This window comes from Notamacropus eugenii, chromosome 3, assembly GCF_028372415.1.
Source record: "Notamacropus eugenii isolate mMacEug1 chromosome 3, mMacEug1.pri_v2, whole genome shotgun sequence".
NCBI lineage: Eukaryota > Metazoa > Chordata > Mammalia > Diprotodontia > Macropodidae > Notamacropus > Notamacropus eugenii.
The window spans coordinates 294056702-294063132 of NC_092874.1; positions in this window are offsets into that span (position 1 = coordinate 294056702).

Consider the following 6431-nt stretch of genomic DNA (forward strand, 5'->3'; position numbering starts at 1 on the left):
TCCAGTGGGATAAAATGCAAATTGTTTTGCAGATCTTAAAGTTTATATAAATGTCAGCTACTAGTATTAGTGTGCTAGGCACTGGGGATTTTTTTTTAAAAGCCAGTTCTATGAGTCCATCCTGGTGAGCAAATTCCCCCTACCCGTGCACGCTGGTAAGTGTTTTGCAATTTGTTTTCTTTGGGAATAGGCTGGAGACCTAAGAGGTTAAGAGAGTTTTGCAGAATAAAACTTCCTTATTTTTAAGGAAAATTTTCCAACCACTTCTAACCCCTCCCCCCTCTCCAATGCACTACCCTTGCCTCCCACTGGGGATTCAGAAACAAAAAAGGAAAAAATAAAACAGAATGGTCCCTGACCTCAAGGGGTCTAGATTCTGGAAGGGGAGAACAATGTGCCCACAAAAAATAAGTATAAGATAATTGGGGGAAAGAATGCATCCACAGCAGGAGCTATTAGAGAATGCTTCATACAGAGCTTGGAATCCAAGCACCAAAACCTTTCCCATACGACATTCTACAGAAAGACTCAAAAGAGGTTTATCATAAAAGAAAGACCCTACATCCAGGCCTCTCATTTGATGGATGAGGATCCAGGTGCAGAAAGGGGAAGGTACTAGCTTAAGGTGGTATTGGAGACAAGTCAAGTTAGGGGGTTGGGGCGGGGCTCCTAGTCATCAGTTAGGTAACATGGATTAGCAAATTTGGGAGGCAGCCAGGCTTCTTTGATGACGTCTTTAACAAATACTTTGGCAAAACAAAGCAAACAAAAAACGCAAATACTTCTGTTTCTCTTTTTTATGGAACTAGGTTCCCATGACTGTGGTTGGTGCTAGAATTTCAAAGCCCATACTTATTTGGATGGGATGGCAATATTGTGTATTAATGTTGATAGAATCCTGCCTGGCAGGGTCCTCTCAATTACCCGGAGTAGGGCCATTAAGGTTTTACAACCTATGAGGTTTCTAAAGACTTAAGAATGGTTGTTACTGGATTGGGAGGTGAGATGGGAGTTCGGAGGAATACCCTGAGTAATATTAACAATTTCCATTTCTGTGACACAATTTTTTCCTCAGATCATTTCGGTAAGTAGTAATGCAGGGATTCCTAATCTCCATTTTCCAGGTGGGGAAACTAAAGTTCAGAGAAGATAAAGGGACTTGGCTATGCTCACACCGTTAGTAAGGATTGAACCAACATCTTCTGATTTTCCACTGTACCCCCAGTCTCTCTAGCATTGGGTTTTATAAAAAAGGAGAGAAGAGAGGGAAAGTCACCTGAGACGAAGAGGGATGTTGTAATATCTTGCTTTCATCCTCTCTATTTGGCATCGAAGAACTTGCTTGACAGATTGTGAAACTGGGGAAGTCACATCTCCTTATTGGGTCTCAGTTTCTTCAACTGTAAAATGTGGGGATTGGACTGGACAATTTCTAAAGTCCCTTCAACCTTAGATCCTATTCCACCCTAGCAAGTGCTTGCTGGCATCTTGAAGGTCAACGGCAAAGTTGCCCTGTTTCTTAAACTGAGGAGTTGGTATAGTTGGATCAATTTAGAAAAAATTACTCCTACTCTGAAGTTCTTTTGGTGTGTGTGTGTGTGTGTGTGTGTGTGTGTGTGTGTGTGTGTGTGTGTGTAAGGGGCCCTATATTTTCTCATGATAACATGAGTAACTATCCTAGAAAATGACCTTCATTTCATTTCAATCAATGATGATTTCATTTATCTATTTCTCTTAAGCCCTTTCTCCATAATAATGATAAAGGGCAGCTCGGTGGTGCAGTGGATAGAGCACCAGTGCAGGAGTCAGGAGGACCTGAGTTCAAATCTCACCTCAGACACTTGACACTCATTAGCTATGTGACCTTGGGTAAGTCACTTAACCCCAACTGCCTCATCCTGGGTCATCTCCAGTCATCCTGATGAATATCTGGTCCCTGCATTCAGATGGCTCTGGAGGAGAAGTGAGGTTGGTGGCTTGCACAGCCCTCCCTCACTCAAAACAAAGTCAAGTGCAAGTCATGTCATCATTTCTCTGATGGCATGGTCTTCTTTGGCAATGAAGGACAAACACATAATAATGATAAGGAGGAGGAAGAAAGGAAGGAGAAGAAAGAGGAAGAAAGGAAGAAGGAGGAGGAAAAGGTGAAGGAGGAAAGAGAAAGGATGAAGAAGAAAGAAGGAGGAAAAGGAAAAGGAGGAGGAGAAGAAGAGGAAGAAGGAGGAGGAGGAGGAGGAGAACTTATAGGTTTATAAAGCGCTTTACCTGTATTATCTCATTTGATCTTTACAATAAACCACTTTACAGATGAGGAAACTGAGGCTGAGAGAGACTGACTTCTTTGGGGTCACAGAGCTATTGTGTCCGAGACCCACTTCTGCTCTTGCTTCTAGGCTGATAAAACAAGAGTTTTCTATTTTTGGTTAAAGATATCAGGGCTAAAATGCAAATTAGCCCAATTGCCAGGATAATCCTAATGGAAACTGCAGTATAAAAGACTCTCTTGAAGCCCCAGAGGGGTGGATGCTTCCTTAAAGAAGTGTCCCTGTGGCTAACGATGTTCTGAGTTTCTTTGTTTAATATACTTCTACTGGTAGGAATAATAAAAATAATAACCTGTACTATGCTTCAAGGTCTACAAAGTGCTTTACAAATATTGTCTCACTTGATCCTCAATGCCACACTGCGAGGTAGGTTCTATTGCCAACCTTATTTTACAGAAGAGAGGACTGAGGGAAACTGGATTTGAACTCAGGTTTCCTGACTCCAAGACCAGTACTCTGTGTACCCAGCTGCCTTTTTTAAAAATTGCAAGCTGTGTTTTCAATACCCCCTTGGAGGAGAATTAGAAGGGATTTTAGAGATCATCTAGCCCAACATTTTACAGATTTGGAGACTGACATTCAAAGAGGTTATGTCCTGTACCCAAAGTCACCCCAGCTAGTGAATGTCTGACTCAGGGACTCAGGACAAGCAACCACTGCCTTTCAGATGTCTGGGTCACAGAATCCTAGATTTGGAGCTGGAAGGGACCTCTGAAGGCATCTGATGCAATTACTTCCATTTGATAGGGCAGGACACTGAGGCCCAGAGGTCATACAGGCAGTATGGGGAAGGATAAGGAATTTGAACCCAGGTGAGCCCTCTGCCATACCACACTGTCTTTCTGACCTCTAGATGAAGGCAGGCAAGCAGGCTCAGGAAACCAGCTGGTAGGGGATGTTGGGGTGCAGTGGAGAAGCTGTGAGAAGTGGGGCTTACAAAGTATTGAAAGGAGGAAAAGGCCTGAGACAAGGTTCCTTTAGATAGCTTCTAAAGAGGAGCCAGAATCCCCAGAAACATGACAGAGAGGGCAAACCTAAGCCCTGGGGGCAGAACCTTCCAGATCCTATTTGGATTGGACTCTTGGAGCTCCTTGTGATTAAGGATGTCCTAAGCTAGGGTTTTCTCACAGGTCCTTATTATTTGCTCAACCATTTCAGACTCTTCATGACCCTATTTGGGGTTTTCATAGCAGAGATACTAGAATGGTTTGCCATTGCCTTCTTCAGCTTATCTGACAAATAGGGAAACTGAGGCAAAAAGGGTTAAGTGACTTGCCTGGAGTCACACAGCTAGTAAGTGTCTGAGACTAGATTTGAACTCAGGTCTTCCTGCCTTCAGGCCCAATGTTCTATCCACTGCACCACTTAGCTATCCCATGGGATCTTTTTTTTATTGTTGTTCAGTCGTTTTTAGTCATGTCTGACTCTTTGTGACCCCATTTGGGGTTTTCTTGACAAAGATACTGGAGGAGTTTGCCATTTCCCCCTCCAGCTCATTTTATAGATGAGGGAATTCAGGCAAACAGAGTTAAGTGACTTACCCAGTGTCACACAGCTAGTAAGTGTCTGAGGCTTGATTTGAACTCAGGAAGATGAGTCCTCCTGACTCCAGACCTGGTGCTCTATCTGCTGTGTAACCACAGGCAAATGAACCTTTTTAAAGCTAAGGTGCTGCTTCCTCCTTAAAGGGTACAGTGGAGAGAGCCCAGGGCCTGGACTCAGAACAAGCTAAGTCCAACTCTGGTCTCAGACATTCACTAGTTGTGTGACCATAGACAAATCACAACTTCTCAGCCTCTGTTTCTTCATCTGTAAAACAGAAATAACAGTAGCCGCTACCTGCAGAGTCATTATGAAGATCAAATGAGATGCTTGTAAAGCTCTTAGAAATGCAAGCTATTATTATGACATCTACAGAGACTCCTTAGCTATTAGTACTCTCTTTCACCTAATCTCATAGCATTTCATCTTTAATTTTTTTCCCCCAGGATTACTTTCTAATTTGTGTAGTATGTACTTTTGCATATCTTATCTGGCTTCTAGACTGTAAGCAGAATCTTAAGAGTTAGCCAGGTCCTTAGAATCCATCTATTCCAATTTGCCCAGAATCCTCTCTATAACAAGGCAAATGATGCAAGGCCTGTGGTCAGGTGAAAGTCCTTTGCCTCTTAAAGCAGCAGATTCTGCTTTGGGACAGTCTCAACTGTTAAAAATTCTTTACTTACACAGAGCCAGCATATGTCTCTCACTCTTAGGTCTGTCCTCTGGGGCCAATCAGGACAAATCTAATGACTCTTCCCCAGGCAGCCCTTTAAATATCTGACAGCAGCTATTCTAACCCCTGAGAGTCTCCCTAATTCCTTCAGAACATCCGCATGTAGCAGAGACCCTAGTCCCCTCACCATGCTGGTCACTCTTCTCTAGAGACTCCTTGGCTTACCAATATCTCTCCTAAAATGTGTTACCAAAAACTAAACATGGTATTTCAAATGTGGTCTGACTAGGGCAGAGTGGCGGGGGACTCTCATTTCCCTTTTGTTGAAGGTCCCACCTTCTCAAGTCGGCCTAGGGAAGCAGTAGCTTTGTTTAGTTCTGTTTCCATGTCAACAAGATTCAACACATTGAGTCAACAATGGGATTCAATTGTGATTTACTAAAAATCCAAGATATCTGACATAAGCGCCAACTTGGATTTGTGAAGTTGACTTTTTGGACCCAAAGAGAAGACAACACTTGTCTCTTTAATTTCAGCTTAGATTTGGGGATAGCTCCATGGAGGAGAACATCTATCTTTCTGCAACTTTTGCTCATTGTAGTGTGTGGTTAAAGAGAAAGAGGGAGCAAATGCTGGAGAATCCAATGACAGCAGCTAGAGAAGATCATTAACGGTCTGGTGTGGCCATCTTTCACACTCAAGGATCTAAGTAGGCTTAAAGGCTGGGAAGATCCAAGGAGCTTGGGGCCTCTTGGGATGTAGAAGGAAGATCTAGAGGGTAAGGAAAAGCAAAAGTCCTAGAACCCTCTAGAAGGTTCTTGACTAGCTAGGCCCAATATCAGATCATAGAACTGCAAACTAAAAACTTGAAGGGACTTCTAACTGTCAATCTTCTTACTTTTCTTACAAATGAAAAAAATGAAGTCCAAATAGGTTAACACACTTAACCAAAGTTACACAGACAGAACTGGAAGGACTATTTGGTCTAACACTTTGTTTTACAGATGAGGAAACTGAGGCTCACAGAAGTTGACTTGCCCAAGAACACATGGGTATTAAATGGCAGAGCTGGGATTTGGGTCAATGTCCTCTGACTCCAGATCCATATTCCATGGATCTCCCCATCTCTGATCTCCCTCAACACTAAACACATTCCACTCAGCCCAACTCTTGATTCTGTCTTGATCTGTGTCATTATTCAATTGTTTCATGAACTGTCTTTCCTTTTCATTAAGTCAACCTATTAGAATTTCTTAAGTGCCTACTATGTGCCAGATACTAGGCTAAGCTCTTTGAGGGCAGAGATGCAGCTCAGACTTCTGTCTCTCCTATAAAGTCCAGATGAGGGCTGGCCACATGGCAAGTGTACAGTAAAAAAATATACTCTGGAGTGGTTATTTGCATGCCTTTCAAACACTTGGCATTGGAACCTGGAGACCCAGTTCCACCTATAACATAAAAATTTCTTTGGGAAGCAAGGGTCTCCACTATTTTCTTAGTTCTTAGTGAGGGGCTCATTTTGATTTTCCCCAAGTTCTTATGGGAGAGGGCTGGACAGTATAAGGTGCTGGAACTGCAACTATCCAGTTGAGGGTCCATGTTTTGGCAAATCTGTCCTTCAAAATCCCAGCATCCCTCGTGGATCTGTCTCTCCTCTACAACCCCTAGTACTCTGCATCCTCATATACAATTGGCTAAAAAGAGATGAGACCAAAGGGTTCAGGCTCCTAGCCTCCCTTCCCTCTAAACTCTGAGCTCCCTAACCCTCTATATGGAGATGGAGAAAGGAGGAAGGTCTTGGCTCTCAGGTTTCTTTCCATCCTTGGACTGAGGGATGGAGGAAGATAAGGAAAGAGGAAGGGAGGGTGAGCAAAAGCAAACCAAGATCAGGA